The sequence below is a fragment of the Nipponia nippon genome, unplaced genomic scaffold (genome assembly GCF_047370975.1).
Source record: "Nipponia nippon isolate SJK-2023a ecotype South Korea unplaced genomic scaffold, ASM4737097v1 scaffold_1, whole genome shotgun sequence".
In the NCBI taxonomy this organism is placed as follows: domain Eukaryota; kingdom Metazoa; phylum Chordata; class Aves; order Pelecaniformes; family Threskiornithidae; genus Nipponia; species Nipponia nippon.
In genome coordinates, this window is record NW_028262290.1 from 63,009,770 (window position 1) to 63,028,989 (window position 19,220).

Here is a 19,220-nt window from a genome sequence, read left to right on the forward strand (position 1 = left end):
AAGATGCCCAGACTGCTTTATAAGTCCTCCTACTTGTGTTTGCAGTTTCCAAAAGAACAGAAACAGGAAGGGGGTGTGACAGCGTTGGTGGGGAAGACCCCTCTGACCAGTCTTCCTAAGGTGACAGGGAATGGACAAAAGAAAGAATGCAGAGGACAAGTCCTCTTCAGAGTCCTTTCTGAAACCAAGTTCTAATGTAGAAAAAGGCAAACCAAATCTCAAGAGGGGGCATAAATCAATGTTTATTCCTGAAGGCAAAAGTATGTACCTTTGAGTGAAGGATCAGGCTTGCAAGTGCTCTCGGAACAGGTCAGCACATACTGATTTCTAGTATGTAGGTTTTTTTCCAAACCAGGAAATATCCTTTATTCACGTGTTCCAACTTGGTGCTCCTGGAACTCTAAAATACAGACTATAATACTAAATAGAAACAACTGCTATTATGAAGAAACAGCATATAACCCAAGATAATCCATTTCCAAACACTGAACAACTTATTCGTCAGTCAAAAGGGAATTTTAGCTAGATTCAGCATATTAAGAGCGAAAAGCATATAATGGAGTATGTGCCACCTGTCAGTTAGAAGTTCTGCCAACTCTCTAAAGAAAGTGTGCAGCAATTCCATGCACACAAAAAAATGCCTAAAGTTACAGAACAAAAAAAAAAGTCCTAAGAAATACATGCATGAGTATGTGCAAAACTTCCCTTCTCCAGCTCTCCTAAGTAGTTTCAATGAAGTTCATACAGCACAGCAGGGTCAGAGTAAGCAACAACATGTTTTTCTTCAAAGCATAAAAGAAGGCATAGCATCTGGAATTCAGAATAGATGCTCTCACTTAAGGAATTTGGTGCAGAGGAGCCACAACGCATAGCTAACCATTCCTGTGAAGAAAACACTTCCTTCATCACAAAATTACACTATGCTTTCACTGCTCCTCTAGATGCTCTCTAGTAGGTCATGGTAAGAAGACAACACTGAAGTAATGCTTTCTGAATTTCTGCAGTGGCCTCACTGCAATAGAGAAGGAGACAAGACATCCTTAACATATGACCTCAGCTGAACCAAAGAATGTGCTGCCAGTCATTTGATATTACATGAAGAAAAGGCAAACCTATTCTTCACTGCATCCAAGTCTTGGCACAGGAACAAAAATAATGTGCAGCTGCAAAAAGCACCATTCTAGTATGATAAAGGAAAAAGGAAATGGGGGGAATGGAAATAATACTTTCATGCAGTTACAGATATGATGTTATGATGTTTCCTATGCCACCTCCAGATGTACAAGCCTTCCTTCCTCACGGTTTCCATCTTACAGAAGAGTCATACATTCCCTTCCATCCTCCTTTTCTGAATGGTATAGCATCTATACTACTCAGCCCAGGCTCCTTCCCATAAAATATTGAGGCTGTGTCTAAACATAAGACGAAGAGCATTCCACAGCATACTCTTGATTCCTGATCCCTGCTATCAGCCAGATCAAATTCTTGTCTGGAGCATAAGACTCCTCTAGCTCATACGCCCAAGTTTCTTTCTGAAAGAAGCCAGAGCACAGGGATGCAAGGAGTGATCCATGCCTAGTTTTTACTTCTGCATGGAGCTGGAATTCAGCTAATACTGGTAGCCCTAGAGCTGAGAATTTCAGTCATCAATCCCACAGTTCAGCTAATAAATAAATAAAAAGCTCAACTTAACCTTCATCTCTAATTTTCCTTCAGACATACAATAAATGCTGAGTGAAGAACGTTACACAGCAGCATGTTAGGGATGTTCTAACAACGTATTGTAAGATAGGAAGGTAAAGATTCATCTTTCTATAATCTACTCTTCTCGCGGCAAAGCCCAGCAGCTACTAAGTTCACCTGGAATTTGATGCTATGGTTGGATGGTTTCTCATGTTAGTAATGGTGAAAAGATTGCTAGTAGACCATTTCAATTACTCTGCCACTATTGTTCTTTGCTTACTATCAATCTCTCTTACATCTCCCTATGTCTCACCACCATCAGTACTGTATATGAGGACATCAGGGATTACTTTCAGAACTGGAGGTAGTTAGGCTGAGGCTTAAATTCCCATTTCATTTTTCTTAGCTAGAAGTGTACCCAGCTCCATACATTTTTTGAGTATATGCATTATTTTGTCCCATCATTATACCAAGATATTTCTTTAAGTAGGGTAGAAATTGGTTTTATGTAATATGCCCTCATAGGTAATGAGATTTTTATGAATATATATGTAGTTTTAAACATAGTATAGGCAGACCAAGTCATAATTCAGGAAGATAAGCCTATGTATGTCTTAAAGGAGAGAAAATACCTTAAAGAATTAACACTGGCTTACTAGCATATGAAAACAGTTCTAAATAAGACACCATTCCAAGCTTTTTGAAAACATCAGAAGTGTTGTTTTGTTTAAAGAAACCCAAATATAAAAGCTAAGAAGAATGACGTATCCATTTTAAAAAAAAAAAAAAAAAAAAATAATTTCTGATTACTTACAAACAATTAAAAAGCATTTGGAAAAACTGAAGTGGGTAGAACACAGCAAGTCACCTTTCTAAGTCTTCAATTATCCAAATTGTAAATTAATCAATAAAATAAGTACTTGCATAAGAATCCATCATTAGAAACATCATAATTCTTACCTTCACCTACTCCTAACTGCAGCATGCAAAACAATTTGGTAGACAAAGCCACAAAATAATATCATTCTCATAACACTTTTCTGAGACAGCTTCTCTTCAAGTCTGTCTTTTTTTTTTTTTTTTTTTTTGTTATAACATTCTTTCTTCTACCAATTATCAGGGGGTCATTTATTCAGACTTATAACCTTTTGTCTGACTTTTTCATTGGGCCTTCATCCCACCTTCATTATTTAACTATTCACAGCTGCAGCCTAGCTAGCTGAGTACAGCATTAACTCATTAGTGGCCAGTAGCTCAGAGCAGGCTCCTGTCAGTTGTCACAAATGCATATTATCATCTTTGCTAGTGTATTGGTACAGTAAATAACAAATGCTGGTATTTTAGTAACAAAATCAGATACTTTGTATTCCTATGACTGTGCTGTGCATGCCTTTCAGATATAAGAACTGTGCTACCTACAGTTTATTGATCAAGTGAAAAAAATGCAGCTGCTCACATCTTTTTGCTATACGACCTTTTTGATTTGACAGTAGTACATTTTTGATGATCTACTGAACTGCAGTCAACAAGCAGGAAAATACCACTACAACCAAACTCAAGGATGTAGCTAAATGTAACAAAGATAGAAATTGGTACATATTCCCAGATATTTTTATTGTGAATGTGTTTTCATGACTTCAGACTGCAATACGTTATTGTTAACTAATGCATAGTGTGTAAAAGCAGTCATACTAAAATTACATTTATACTGCTTTTTTACAACAGGTGTCAAGTAACTTATGTTCTTAGCATTTGTTGCACTACAACATGCACTATCCCTATGTGTGCTATCTTCTAGTTATCCTTAGATTTTTCTGTTAAGAAAGGACTGTACATTTCACAGCTGACACGTTTACACTAGCATCCTGGCATGAAATAAAGGGAGCACCAATCTCATCACAGAAATTCAACTGGCATTTTAACAGTTACCTTTTCATATATGAAAGTCTGCCTTATTGTTTTCATATTCAGTTCAAATGTTGTGTAACTATGCAGGCTCCACAGAGAGATGATGTACATTTGAGTTAGTGTTCAGATTTGGGTATTTAAGAGCCAAAGGGAGCAGTATCGGTATCTTAATTCTGCTTTTTAGTTTGGTCCAAAGGCCTGCAAAACCAGAGAATCTGTAACAACCCAAATACCCAGCAAAGCTTTTATGAGAACTGTTACTGCTAGTGTTGAAGAACATTATCTTTCTAAACTATTTTATGCAGTGTACTGCATCTTTATGATACAGAGTGTATAAGTTTTACTGAAGTCAAGCAATCAGAAAGCACAATGTCATCTTTCACTATGTTAACTATCAGTTTTGGAACTTTCAAGGGCCCTACCCATTTTTCTTGCAGGATTTTCTCTCTAGCATCTCCCCGTGACACTGCATGGTCCAAACTTTGGCTGCCATAGCTTAGGAAGGAGCGAACCACATTTCTCTTCTGGGATATGTTCTCAGGCACAGTTGATTTTCCAGATGCAAACAGGCTCAAAGTAAACAACAAAGCAAAACTAGTTCCCTGACCAGAGCATGATCCACAGACCTTTTATTTACATCTGTCTGCCTCAAAATGTCTTCCAAGACACAACAAAAGAAACAGTTTCTCTCCTGAAATTTACCTCTAAAGAGGCTCTGTAGAATTCATTTGATCCACACCAGCTAACTGCCACAAATGAGCAAGGGTGATTGACCCTCAGCCTCCTGCTCCTCAAGGTACAATCCTTCCTGCTACAGTCTGCTTCATACAATTATCAGTGTGGGTTATCTCTACCAGATTCTAAACAACACAAATATTTAACTTAATCAAATCTATGGAGGCTTATTATGTGTTAAACTTCAGGTCTTTTGATTTTACTGAATTATGCCAATAAAATTCACCACTTTACTCCTGTTGTCCAATGTTATCACCCATAAAACAGAGAACCACTCTGTGTGTTTTCTTCTCTTTCCTATAGTAAAGAGGTCACATTCTTTTTCACTGTTTACTATTAGTTTAAAATGACACCAGAAAATAAATGTCTCTCTTACCAATATTCCACATATTATCCTAAACATGAGTTAACTACAGAAACCACTTCCACCATTACCATCAATCAGCATATCAGGCATGAGAATTAGGCTTGATGAGACAAATTAAATTTTCACCAAGGCATATTCAACTTTATGTTGTTTTGTGTTTTTTTTTTTCCTAAAAAGCTGTTTAGCAGCAAGAAATAAAAATAATTAAAAAAACTCCAAACCCTCCATGATTGTTGTAGATACTACTTTAAAATGGACCATTCCACACAGACGTAATTAATTCATTTAAGATGTTTCAGCAATAAAAACATGGAGATTAAGCATCCCATTTCTCCATCCTTGAGTTGTACTGTACTAGCTAGATAACAGGTTTCAGCAGCCTGCAGAGCTACTAGCTCCACATCACCTGTATGGATTTACTTCAGAGAATGGCACAGGGTAAAATAGTTTCAGCTGAGATTTCAGCTCCCAGTCTACCCCCCCCAGTCACCCTCGACGAGCTCAGCAAGCAATATCATTCTATGATACAGTTATGGTCTTAAAATGATGCAGCTCCTTTAGGCAAGGGATGTATCATAGGTTGAGAGTAGTTGAGAGTAAAAACATCCTAACTGAATAAAACATTGCCCTTTTGAATATATGAAACCAAACACCAGGAAGGAAAGATCTTAGACTTTTCATTATTGTTATTTAGGAATGTAACTGAGATCAAAATAGACACAAGTACCTGGGGGTGTGTGTGTGGGTGTGTGTGTGTGTGTGTGTGATTCAATGAACTACATCATTCTTTTGACACATTGTGTTAATAGTAAGATAGGAAAGAAATAAAGTTTAAAAGAAAAGTTAATCCCAAAGAAGGCAGGGCCATACGAAAAAGGAAAAAATATCTTTGGAAATCATTCTCATTTCCTTCAAGGCCATGCTCAATTAAAAGATTTTTCTTTTTGTTCCCTTTTGCTGATGTTCTAGTAAGAAAGGGAATAAAACTGTGTTTGAAGATTTTTACACAACCTGCACAATTCTGTACCTGTTTAGGAAGAGAGAGACGTTTTTCAGCAGCTTAATTATTCGCATGTCCTTCTCAGTACAGTTCAAGAGCATATTTCTACATTTCTTTTTTTGTTTTCTCAACACACCATTGCAGAAGTTCCTTTACCTCAAGAATGGGTTAGAAGTCCTTAGAAATGGAGGTAGGAAAAACAAAGATGCTATATTTTAGGGAAGCACTACTGTCTCTTAAACTTACATTGTGATGTCTTCCCAAAACCTCCATTCCCAGATTGCAAAATCTTCCATGGAATTTTGTGGACAAGGGATGAATATGGTTGTGAAAATTAAAAGATTTCAAAGCAAGAACAAAAAATAATGCCAAAATTATCTGCTTGACAAATGTGTTCTGACAAAGTATCCTTTGTTTACCTGACATCTTTTTTTTTTTCCTTTTTTTTTCAGTTCATAAGTTCTTCAGGTTGGGACCTTGTCTTCATACATGTCTATAAGGCATCTACAACACACAGTGATACATAAATAACACATATTGAATCACAATTAATAACCACCATCTCCCTTGAAAATCCATGGGGTTATTCTGCTGCCGAATTAATGGTTCCAAAATCAGCATTAATGTGTGCAGACTCATTCTCTCTGGCTTCAGGAGGCCCTTGAGAGTGGAGTTAGGTAGGATCACTCCGGCCAATGGCTTCTGAGTAAGTGGAGTTGCCATTAGGACAAGATGCTTAAGGGGTGTGCTGCAGAGAAGCTGTAACTCTACAATGATATCTATACCTCAAGAGATCTCAGGTCATCCATGAGTTAAGAGGAACATACTCTTGCCAGAAGGCAAATCTTACCCCCTCACACTGCACTCACAGTAAAAAATCAAGAGCTTAAAAAGCATTAGGTTTTGCTTTTCACTGAGTATTACTCTGCTGGAGTAGTAGACAGGTGACCTATGTACCAGCAGATCTGAAATCACTGCTTATATTGAAGAGAACAAGAATTTAGTCCAGCCAATGGAACCTATTTTAGCTACTTTTTTCATTTTACAATTAGGATTTAGAAGGCTATTTTCTTCTTTCAAGAGAATTCTATATCTATTAGGTTCAAAGTGACATCTCTTGTCTTAGAAAAAGCATATTCTTTGCAAGAGTTCTGTCATCCATTGTTTTGTGGTTTATACAGTTCTTTGCAGAATGTGAGTATAATGTGGATAGTAAATTCTCTTGTTCTCATTATTTTAGTACATCTTCCAATATGCTGGAATCAAGCTTTTTACACTGATTTAGGTATGAGATTACATAGTTCAGGAATTGTTTTCAGAGAGATGAATGATGAACCTTGCATGTGGTGAACATAGTCGGGGGATGCAGTGAAACTTAATGGTACAATTTTCTTCCTCTCTTACTAATTCTGCTATTCTGGAAAAGTGATTTTCTATGTCTCCATTTACTAATTATAAACAGTAAGTAGCCACACTTACTCATGTTTTTGTGAAGTTTAGTTTCTGACAGTAAAGTCTCAGCTAAAACAAAACAGATTCTGAGCTAGTGTAAGCCAGTGCAACTTCTCTGTACAGACTGAAACACCCTGACTTAATTTCATAAAAATGGCTACTGAGTCCTTGCTGTGGAGTCTGATGTATCTATGGACTTGCAGAATTAGCAGACTCCACAGTGCTATAGATCTGTCATAAACTGGCTTATTGATTCTGGGGACTGAACTCCTGAGATCCTAGGCACAAGAAAAACATATCTGTAGTATACCCAGGAGTCTGGAGCATCTTGAGGGGTCTTAGGTCTTCAAGTCCCTCTGAAACAGAGCAGGAGTTTGGAGTCCCTTTGCCAATTTAGGTTCAACATTTTCAGAACATAGATTTCATTTACTCACAAATATTCTTCTTCTAAACCTCATTGTGTTTGAACATATTTCCTTTTCCTTTGGAAATTCTTTAATTCCAAGTAGAACTTTTTTCATATTTTGTAATTTTCTAATAAACAGAATTTCTGGAAAACAAGCCACTATAAATATCAAGACTATTCTATTATTTTTAATTATGAAATATTTTCAATTTTCTGTCAAAAGAATTCAAAGGTTATCTGCCCTTTACTCATCTAGGAGAAGTGAATTCCACTTTCTTAATGTTGAAAAATGTTACTAGTTTTTTGGTTTGATTTCCCATCCCCCCCCCTTCTTATGATGTATAATATTTTGACCCATTGGATAGGATCAATCCAGATCTCCTATAGACACATTGTTATTAATGAAAAATACCAAATTCTCCTTCTTTGGGGCTGTGCTTAAAGAGAAGGTGTTCTCTCCCTAGGTGCTGTCTCCATAGCCTGAGGTACTGTGTCAATACAGATGTCATCAGCATCAAGGCAACTGAGAATTCCTAGCCACTCATAGATTTAGTATTATTACTTTAAATGTGTGCTCTGGAATACATTACTCAGCATTGCTTTCTGTGTAGTTGTGAGATTTCTCTCTAGCCTGCTTCCCAACAGATAAACAATGATATGCTGCCACCATGCATTTTAATTGCCACAATAAACCATCCTATGTTGTCCACACAGGTACAGGACAACTCTAACCTAAGAGAAGCCTTCATTCTCTCTCAAAGCCCTAACGATAAGGGAAATTATTGCTGTTTACTCTGTACTCCTGAGCAGTTTTCCATGTGAACTACCTAACGTGTGCCATTAAAATGAATGATCTTTAAAGAGATTCCTGTCAAATCGCCTCTTGAGAAATGATCCTGTTTGTAAAAACCTTCACGTTGGGACACATGACCTTATCAGGAATCAGAACTTCCTAACCTGTATATTACATACTGGCAGAAAAATGTTCTTCATCATAACTTGAGAAATGGATTATGAAGTCACGAGAACCCAGTAATGGAATCATTTATGGTGCTGCATATAGAGAACTTCTCCATAGTGTAAGGAGTGAGTGTACCACAGTTGTTCTGATAAAGTTTAATTAATGTAAAATTAAAACACTTCCACACAGAAGCTGTGTATTCAGACCCTATAACATCTCAGCTAGCAACACCATTTTACAGAGAGCAATTGAAGTGGATTATGTCATATGCAGTGGAGAAACTACTACTTTTGGAGCTTTATGGTTACATGTTTTCCACAGCTTCAGCTTGTTCATGCATATCTCTGTAGCAAACTGACTGCACTTGTGGTATTTGATCTATTTTTCTACACTTTCGGAGCCAGTAGAAATAAATCTCCCCACAGTTTCAGCATTCCAAGCAAACCAGAGTCCCAATTTAAATATGAGAATGCCCTGAAAAGCCTTTTTACACCTAAATCCCAACAGGCAGGAATTTGCATATTAGTCAAACAACAGTTTTAATCCCAGCACTGCCATCTACTGAAGAGATCATTATAATATGTTTTTCTGGAAGATGCACTTTAATACACAGACAAATTATTATCTCAGTAACTGGATTACTGGATAAATGGAGTTCCTAACCCAATAAAACCATAAGCTATGCCATACACACTGGCAAGATGATCAAATGACCTTAAAATATATATAAATCCAGTTATAGGAATGGTGACATTTCAGCAATAGTGAACAGACAAATACCACTGGCTCTGCCTAGGCCTGCCTTGCTTTGATTGAAGGCAAATAAATCCCAGCTGAACTAAATGAGAGTGGAATAAATTACCATTTCAAGTTAGTAAGACCGGATATTAATCAATTAATTGCTTAAAAAGGCACGCAAAATTAATAAATCAGTGTTCCAAACTCTGGAGGGATAAATGTAAATAGTAGAGGAGAAATAATCCACTGAAAAAACCCCACACTTTTCCCTAAATAAGAAAATCTAAATAATAACTTAAGAGTGAAAAAACTTTATCACCTATGGACAACCTCATTCCTGTGGTATCTGCCAGTTCCTCACAGGATGAATGCATTTTAATGACCAGATATTTCACTATACACACATTTTTTCCTTGCTGAATCAACTCTTGCATGGAGCACCTCTTTATGCTGTTGGTGAACAGATTAGGTCACAACCTATTAATTGCATGTATCTATTGGTTTTACTGCACCAGATGGTTTAATGATACCCGGCATTTCCAAAATTTCTTCTTGAGGAAGCGAGTCGCAATTTCTGGTGAAAAAGTATGGTAGGCCAAGTGCTGGCAACAGAGGTGAGAAAGTGGCTTCCTGCTTATTTAGTGTGGGTTGAAACAACTGTTATACAAACAACAAATGAGATATTTGGCACTTTTCCTCAGCCCAATAGTGTGTGTGTCAGGACTCCGAGGGTGCTGGTGGCTCCCAGATGCCAAGCCTGGGGGGTCTCCACAGGGTGTCAGAGCAGGGCCCATCCCACCACCCTAGCCAGGAGCAGGCAGCCGGGGGGGCAGCAGAGGCAACCCCAGCCTGAGGCATCAGGCACCTCCCTGGGGATGGGAACTGGCCAAGGCTGGGCCAGGACATGGGCCTGCAGGTAGGCCCGGTTTGGCGGAGCCTAAGACCAGGCAGGGTCAGGCTGTGGGGAGCTGGAGACTGGCCCTTCTGGGGCATTGCTGGGGCAGGGGCTGATGGCCCTTGTGGGCTGACATGGGGTCCTGGGCTGTGGGCAGGGTAGGGGGAGCCCCGGGGTTGGGCAGGGACAGGCATGGCTGGTGGCGCCTCAGGGCCATCCATGGCAGTGTGTTAGGATGGCTCCTAGTAAGCACATTTTTCCTTTGGAAGAGTTTATATTCACTGTGTTTATCTGATCACCAAATTCACAGACTACCACCAAAAAAGAGTTTAAAAAAAAAAAAAAAAGCTATGAAAGGGTATTTAAAGATATGTTCTCTTACATCCTCCCCACCTCAAATTGAAAACTGAAATATTCCAACTAAATCTAGAGCAGATTTTAAAAGGGTAGCAAAGTATAAACTCAAAACATACATCTTTTATTTTTCCATTGTTTTCAATCACCTTTTGGGAGCCAGAAGGATTGTAGCTATCCAGACTGTTCACTGCACGTGGCCAGATCTGGACAAACTGCAGCACAGAACGACCATCTCTCTGGAAGAGCAGTGCTCTTGCAAGGAGTGTACTGAGCACACCAGAGGGAAACAAGGGGAAAGGGGCAGGCTAGCTGGCCCAAAATAAGTCTGATGACATCTTTTGATGGGTCAGGAAAAGAAACACATTCTTAGGAAGCAATGCTCCCTTCACTTCCCACTGGCATTGTTCAGAGGGGATTATTCATGCTGGCTACGTTTTCACCAGTTGGTAGGACTGGTGAGTCATTTGCAGAGAATGAGAGGAAGTAGCATAAATTGAAAGACTGTTAACAAAAATGACAGGTCACAAAAGCCCTTGAAATAAATAGAAGCAAGAAAATAAAAATAAGAAAGTGCTCAGAATTCTGTCCAGTCAATGCATTTTTGAGACAAACACACAAAACCTTAAATCTTTCACCTTTTTTTGTGAATTGATTTTTTTCTTCTAACTTGGAAACCCTCTGTAAAAGCTACGTCCCTTTTGCCATGTTCCTTCACTGTCACATCAGGCTGTATTTAACATCTCTATGATGTTCTTGTCTTACCAGGTATTTTTTGTATTGCATGATTTCACAGCTTCTTTCACTCTTTCCCTATACCTACTTCTCACTGCAGTCTGACCAGATGCATTACAGGCCCTGAAACCCCATTTATTTGTTCCCTTGTTCACTTTGGTTGCTTTTTTTTTTTCCTCTGCATTTTGTTACAACTTTTGCTCCAAGCCTCTCATTCTGTAAATCCTTCTTTTCCACTGTTGGAAAAAAATTCTAGTCTCTGACTCTTATTCCAGTATTTCAAAACCTGTACCATGTTTTACACCTAATTTATCTTCCTCCATGCCCTATCTATTATTACACTAAATCATTTTCAGTCCTATTAACAGCACCTTCCAAACAGGACCCCTGCTTTCATTCAATTCCGTTCTCTTGCCTTCCATGTTCTTCAATTTGTCATTTCATTTCACTTCTTGTGTCTTCTGGCATATGCTTATTGCTGTTTCTTCATATTTGCCTGACTTTCAGGTGCTAGAAAGATACATGATGGTAAAAATATCAGTGAAGAAAGTACATCATTGTTTCTATTGTCAGAGTAGCTGGTGCTGAAGCATTGAGATGCTGTCCAAATGTCATAGAGTATCATCATAAATTTTCCTCTCCTCTCACCAAGCCTCAGAGAATTAGTATTGGGGATGCCAGCTCAATATCCTTATCTCTTTACCTATTACCTGTTTCTAAGCAGATCTGGAGTGCATCCTGGATCCAGGACTTTGTAGAAATATTGCAGAGGCTCACCCAGCCCCTAGATTATAATCCCTTCCTATTCACCCATGTGAGTACCAACGGCCAAGGAAAACCAGGGTGACCCTGAAGAGCTTGAAAGGTTAGGTGGTGTCTCCTCAATCTTTCCAGTGAAAGGCAAAGGCTCAGGTAGAAGCAAAAGTATACTATGTGTCAATACCTGCCTGTGTGGCTCATATCCCATGCAGGGTTTTCACGTCTATGACCACAGGACCCTCTCTCAGTAATAACAAATGGTTGTCTCCATCTGACAAAGCGGGGCAAAAGCATTTTTGCAAACAAGCTTGCCAACTTAGTGACAAGGTCTTGAAATGAGATTTTTTCAAAGGATGAAAAACAAAACCTGAGAGAAGTGGAACAATAGGGGGCAAGGAGTCTGGGTGACAACACGATAAAGAAGGTTCTCGCACATTCCCTAAGAAAACAGCACAACTGGGGACCTATCTCAAGTGCCTGGACACAAACTCGTCCAGCGTGAGAAAAAAAAAGTAGAGGAGTTAGAAGCTGTGAGCAGTTGCAGGGTAACAGAAGCATGGTGGGATAGCTCACATGCCTGGAGCACTGCAATGGGTGGATACAGGTTCTTTAGGAAGCATAGCTGGGAATGGGAGGAAAAGACATTATGCTCTGTGCAGAAGAGCAGCTTGAATGTGTGGAGCTTTGCCATGAAATGGTCCACAAGCCAGTTGAGAGTTTATAGGTCAGGATCAAAGGGAGGCTAGTGAGGAAGCTGTTGTGACGGGTTTCTGCTACAGACCTCCTGATCAAGAGGCAAAATGAGATGCAGCCTTCTTTAGATGACTGAAAGAAGCCTTGCAATCAGGAAGAAGATTAAAAATATTGATTGGATGTGGAATTAGGAAAGCTAAAACCCTGCTGCAATTGAAATTGGCAAGGAATGTGAATGGCAAAAATAAAGACCTCTGTAAGTATATTGACAGGAAGACTAGGGGAACTTGTGATGAGGGTATGGAAGAGATTGCAGTATTCAAAGCTTTGTTTGCCAAGGTCTTTACTGATAAGGTATGTCCTTCGGCTTTCCAGGTCTTTGTGCCTAGTGGCAGAAGAGTCTGGGAGACTGAGGTACTGCTTGTGGTAGGGAAAGATAAGTTAAGGGTCAATTGAACAAATAAATTGGTTATACAGCAGTTCATGAGACCACATGAGATACATCTGATGTCGATGAGGAAGCTTAGCCAAAGTCACCTTTCAACTAGGTGACAAGGAGAGGTCCCTAGTGACTAGAGAATGGCAAGTGTCACATCACTCTTCAAGAACCGTGAGAAAGAGGATCTGGGACATTAGAGGCTGGTCAGCCTCACTTCAGTCTCCTGGAAGATTATGGAGAAAATCTGCATATGGAAGTCATTCATAGGCACATGAATGACAAGATGAATGGGAACAACCACAATGGATTTACAAAGGGAAAATTATGCCTGACCAGCCTGATTGCCCTCTCTGATGACTGGCTTGGTGGACAGAGGATGCTATTTACCTTGACTCTATCATGACTTTTGACATGATCTCCCATTTTATTTTTGTAGCCAAAATAAAGAGATATGGACTGGATGCATAGACTACAAGATGGATGGAAAACTGGTTGGATCAGGAGGCTCGAAGGGTAATGAGTAGCAGTTTGAAATCCATTTCCCAGATGGTCACTAGAGGCTTTCCTCACAGGTACTAGGGCTGCTACCATTTAATATCTTCATTAGCTACCTGGATGACATGGCAAAATGCTCCCTCAGCAAGTCTGTGGATGAAACCAAATTTAGAGGAAGAAATTGATATACTAAACAACAGGGCTGCTGTTCAGTGGGACTTTGACAGACTGAGCTGACAGAAACTCATGAAGTTCAACAAAGGTAAGTAGAAAGTCCTAAACCTGGGATGAAATATCTACACGCAGCAGTATTGTCTGGGGTTGACTGGATAGAAATGTTTTGCAGAAAGAAAAATTGAGATCCTGGGGTAACAAGTTGAACATCAGTCAGCAGTGCAGCCTTGCAGCAATAAAGGTTTATTGCATAGTTGGATGTATTAATCAAGAGTGTAGCCAGCAGATCAAGATCCTCTATATTTGGCACTTATGACCACATCTGGAATATCTTGCCCAGTTTTGGTTTCCCAATACAGGAAAGCCATTGACACTGGGGAGTAAGTCCAGTAGAGGAACATTAAGATGGTAAGTTGCCCAAAAGCCTATGGAGATTTTTTTAACAGATCATTAAATCTATGTTATTGGGCAGTTATATATAGCTGGGAATTTCTTTTCCAGTCCAGATTCATTCACCACGTATACTGTTTACAAGAAAGCATACACTGATTTGCAGTCTTTGGTCCAGCACCAGAATACTCCTGAGAAACTGAGTCTGTACTTTGCCATGCCAATTAAATGTTGCCTGAAGTTGTCTTTCACTGCACCTCGCTGCCTTGGGCATGGATAGAGCCTATATGCAACAGATATCCTGAGCCTGGTTCTTTCTAAGCATGATGTCGACACTTTAAGCTTTATTTACAGTAAATCTGACAATCAGTGTGGTAAGAAAGCCTGTCGCTTATGGGTTTAACATGCTAAAGTACACTGGTAAATTAACTTGCAATCATTTAGTTCAGACATAACCTATGAAGCTCTGAAAAACATTAGTGCATAGGTAAAAAGCAAGTGACAAGCAAACGCCTTAGAGAGGATCTGGACATGCAGGCAAATAAGCGAGGCTCTTTTTACTCCCAATAAAAATTACATCATGCTATATAGTGCATGTGGGTTCCATTTGCGTTTTCAGGAGGTAAGCTACTTCTTGACTGAGGGGAAGGGAAAAATACCAAAATGTTTATCTCACTTTTTAGAACATGTCCAGTGATCTGAAATGTATTAGCTGCACTCTGATCTCTGACTCTTAGCTTTGTAAAGAAAATTTTGTAAAGTTTGCTCAGGAACAGCTTAGATATTTGTTACATAGTGCATCATTCCATGCTTGAGTGCAATACATTGTGCAATATATCTGTATTGAGCCACTGTCCTTATAAACAGTTTGGTACAATCACTAATCACATGTGTATGTTTAGTCCCACCTAAATTGCATACACATTTTCATGTAATTTTGTTAATTGCATCAAAGTTAGAACTCTGGGAAAGTGTTTTACATACAAATGTTTGTCACTTGTAGCCATGGTTCACATATGTATGTGTGTACGTGTACCCATATGCTTTTGAGGTTGGTATGTGGGCAAAGAATAGTTAATGATCTTTCTGTCTGTTAGGAGGGTTTCTTCTCTTCCCCTCTGATTCCTGCAGACTGTTCTCTCTTTCTCAGAAGATGTTCATGTTAAAAGATCACCCAGGTACCTGAAAATGTGGTTTCTCACTTTTGTCCAATGCCCTAACACCTATATGAGAGGGTCTGTATTTTCTAAACAGACTGTAAAAGGAAAAGGGGAGATTCCTAGTATCCCTGTTCATAGGGATATTTTAAATGGATTTAAGAAAACAGAGAGGTGCCAAGTCACTTGGTTATGCAAATCATACTCTCTGAGAGAACAGACTGAATGGGATCAAACATTTACCAGAAATCACTGATTTGTATACAGACCAATTTCCCACTTTTTTTTTCTTTTAATTTATTTAGATTTCTATTTTTTCTTAACTAAACTGGGTTCTCCTATCTGAGAATTCTGGCTGAAGAGCTGAGGGATGAGATAACTTGTGAGCAGCCAACTAAAGCTGTCATCATTTTGCATGAACAAGGTTTCATACAGTTATGAATGAGAAGCTGAATGGAAAAGCATTATTTTAAAAAATACTCTTAAAAAATTCAACATTAGGAGCCTTTGAAATATGAATGAAAGAGTAAGAGAGGGCAGGAGAAGAGAAATGAAAGTGTCTTAGAGAGGCAAGTGCAGTGGGAATCTCCTTTTCTCTACTGGATAGTTTTGCACAGTCCACGTAGTATAATAAAACAATAGAAACCATTGTAAAGAAGAAGAAAAATTGATGCTTTCCTACCCAGGTGAAGCAATTAGGGAAGATTCGTTTTATTAGACAGTCAAGATTAAGGGACAGTTGTATCTAGAGAGATTATAAAGTCTAATGAGAACACATAGCTCTCCAGAAAAGTTAGGATAGGGAAGAAGCCAGCTCTTAGAGAGTCTAGCTATATCCATTTAAACTCCATCTTAAAATATTCCCAGTCATACTATTACAAACTCGGCTGAGAAAATTCTGCTGTTGGTAACAATAAATAATTTAAGAGAACTTGAAAGATTCTTTTTTAAGTAATTTCTTACATATTTTCTCTGGCACAAAAGCCTGTAGCAGCAACCTAAATTCTGTGCTAAGTTATTTCTCCCAGTGAACAAATACAAAGTTGGAAAACCCTTTATCCTTTATCCACTGAAGTCACTGTATTTTTAGTTCTGATATGTGACAATATAATGCATCTCTGTACAGAAAACAGTTACACAACCAAAATTAAGTCAGCATATAAGGATTATTGTTGCTAAACAACTAAGTATAGGGACATATTTTCTCTTTCAGTTATAGTATGTATCACAGGTTTCCCATCCAGTGTCAACAGAAGGACAAAATGAACCTCCAGTCTGTGATATCTCCCTGTCTGTTGTTTTGAAGCAATTCCCACACAGCACTAGAGATTCACTCGTCACAAAAGCTTTCAACAGAACTTGAGACAATGAAAGTCTTTTATTAATAACTCTATGTTTCACTTTACCCTAATATTGCCTAAACTGTGGCAGCTCTCAGCACTGAAATGGATACTGCCATTTGCTATTACTCTGGGTACTTTTGGATGTAAGCAAAGGTAAACAGGTTTAGGTTTAGAATTACAATAAATAAAATAACAATTAATTTGTTGGCGTAATGCTTTGGAGAAAGGAAAGCCAAACTATATACGAAAAAGTCAGCTCTCTGTCCATCCATTCCTAGCTAAAAATGTATGTTTTACATGCATGTGTACATATATATACATGTATGCACTTGTGTGTATATTCACACACAAAGAAATAAAAGCATTTCAAAGAAGTAGTTTCAATTAATTGAAATATATCAGGTGTTATGAGAATGTTACATATTAACTACTAATTACTAATTGATGAACTTACATTTCTGTTGAGCCATTATATCAATACTCTGAACAAGAGTCTTTTAATACAGCTGATCTCACAAAATAATTTAAATTATTTTTTAGATTCCCATAGTAAAAATAACACTTCATTATTACAATGGAAGTAATATCAGTCAGTAACATTAGTTTAAAAACTTAACTTTAATATTTCCTGAGTTTCGGAGCATTTGTCAACATGATCTGAATTTCCGTTGATGTGGATATTTTTTTTTTTTAATGCAGAATTCATAATAGTACTCATTGTTTGCTTCTCCATGTCTTGCTAGGCTATTATTTATATTATCTGTGGTACCTTATCTGCAGAGCCATAGTAAGTTAGGCACCTTTATTTTGCTGATGAATAGCAGAGGGGATTCACGAAATACTTTAATGTATATTACCTAGGAAGAAATGGGGTATGTTAGACATACTTGGTATGTGAAGTGTATTTTCATTATTACACTCAAATAGTATAAAATACAATTAATGGTCTTTGAATTGTATTGGTAATGGCTAATAAGAGAAAAGATCCTTATTATGTTGGATAAGACCGTAAACATTACTATTTTGAGAATAGTTTTAAAACATGCATACAAATTATATTTGTATGATTTTGATTACATTATCAGAATTATGATTAGTGTGGAAATACATTTAAACGGAACACTGATTATTTTGTTAACTAAGGGTTTGCACTGATTATTGTCACTGATTTTTAAAGTGAACGTAATAGTAGATCATGACCAAAATCCAAACCCTACAATTCAGGCCAAATACTATTGATGTTTTTCATAAGCTCCTCTATAAAGGAATGGGCTTTACTGAAATGAGTAAAATAAGCAGGATTAAACTCTTTGTTGAAACGACAATATATTTATTTTACTATGGAGCACTTGAATTTTGCGGATACTCGATTATATAAGCAGCTGATCAAAAGGTTTGCCTATAATCTGCCCAGCCACCTAGTCTGTGTCTAACTACAGTCACAACAGATATCAATAATTTTCAGGAGTTTATAACCTGTTAATGATGTAATCTAGTTAACAGGTGGTCAGGAATCATAAAGTTCTGTTTTGAGTGTTCTGACAGATGAAGACAAATCAAATAAAAGAATCTGCTCCATTAAGAAAATGGGTATTTTACAATGAACCATTATTATTTACCACTATGATTAAAAATAGGCATGACTCATTTTATCAAACATGTTTCTGGGACAATTGTTTAAGGCAGTGTGTGGTTCTAAATCTAGAAACTATGCATTGCCTCAAAGACATTCCTTGACCTTTCAACAATAAACAAAACCAGGTGAATCAATTGGTTTTCTTTAGTTATGTATAACTGTTTAATGGACTTTAGCTGACAAGTCATTACCCATGAAAATTATGAAGTATATTAATGACACTGATTTTTGAGTGCTTGTTAAGACTAGAAAGTTATCCTGGATTGAAGCAGACTATTAATTTTAACAGCTATTTTTCAACAACACTACCTGTGACCCTGCCTATTCCAGAAATGACTGTCACATTACAAGGACATGAAACCACTTACAGCTATTTTTGAATAACTCCATCAGTAAACAAGCCCTTTTAGCCTATCTTCTACTTTGACAGATTGTCCAAGATACAAATTTGGTCAATAAAACCAAAATGTTCTTTTTAAAAGTTAAAAAAGTCACAGCCAACAAACAATGTCACTTCTAAACAACTCCCTAGTTTCATGTCTCTGTCTCTCTCCTCCTCCCACCCAAAATAAACATATCCAGCTTGCAAGATGCTGACCAGTAATGAGAGACACTGCACATCTATCACATCCACTGCCTCAGGGGGAGGCAAGAGCACATAGGTTTTTGCAAGACCGTGTTTGAACTATGGATATAAAACTCAAAAACCTAGAGGAAGGCAAAAGAGAATATGATGAGTATTTATCATTCCTAATACAGGTCCCGGTTTCTACCCTGCAAAAAGTATGCTGAAGAAACACTAAAACACTGGTTCCCAAAAACACCCAGGTGAAGATTGTTCCCTGGAAGGGAAACAGTCAAACAGACAGTGTTTTCATAGGAATATCTTATGATCGTGTT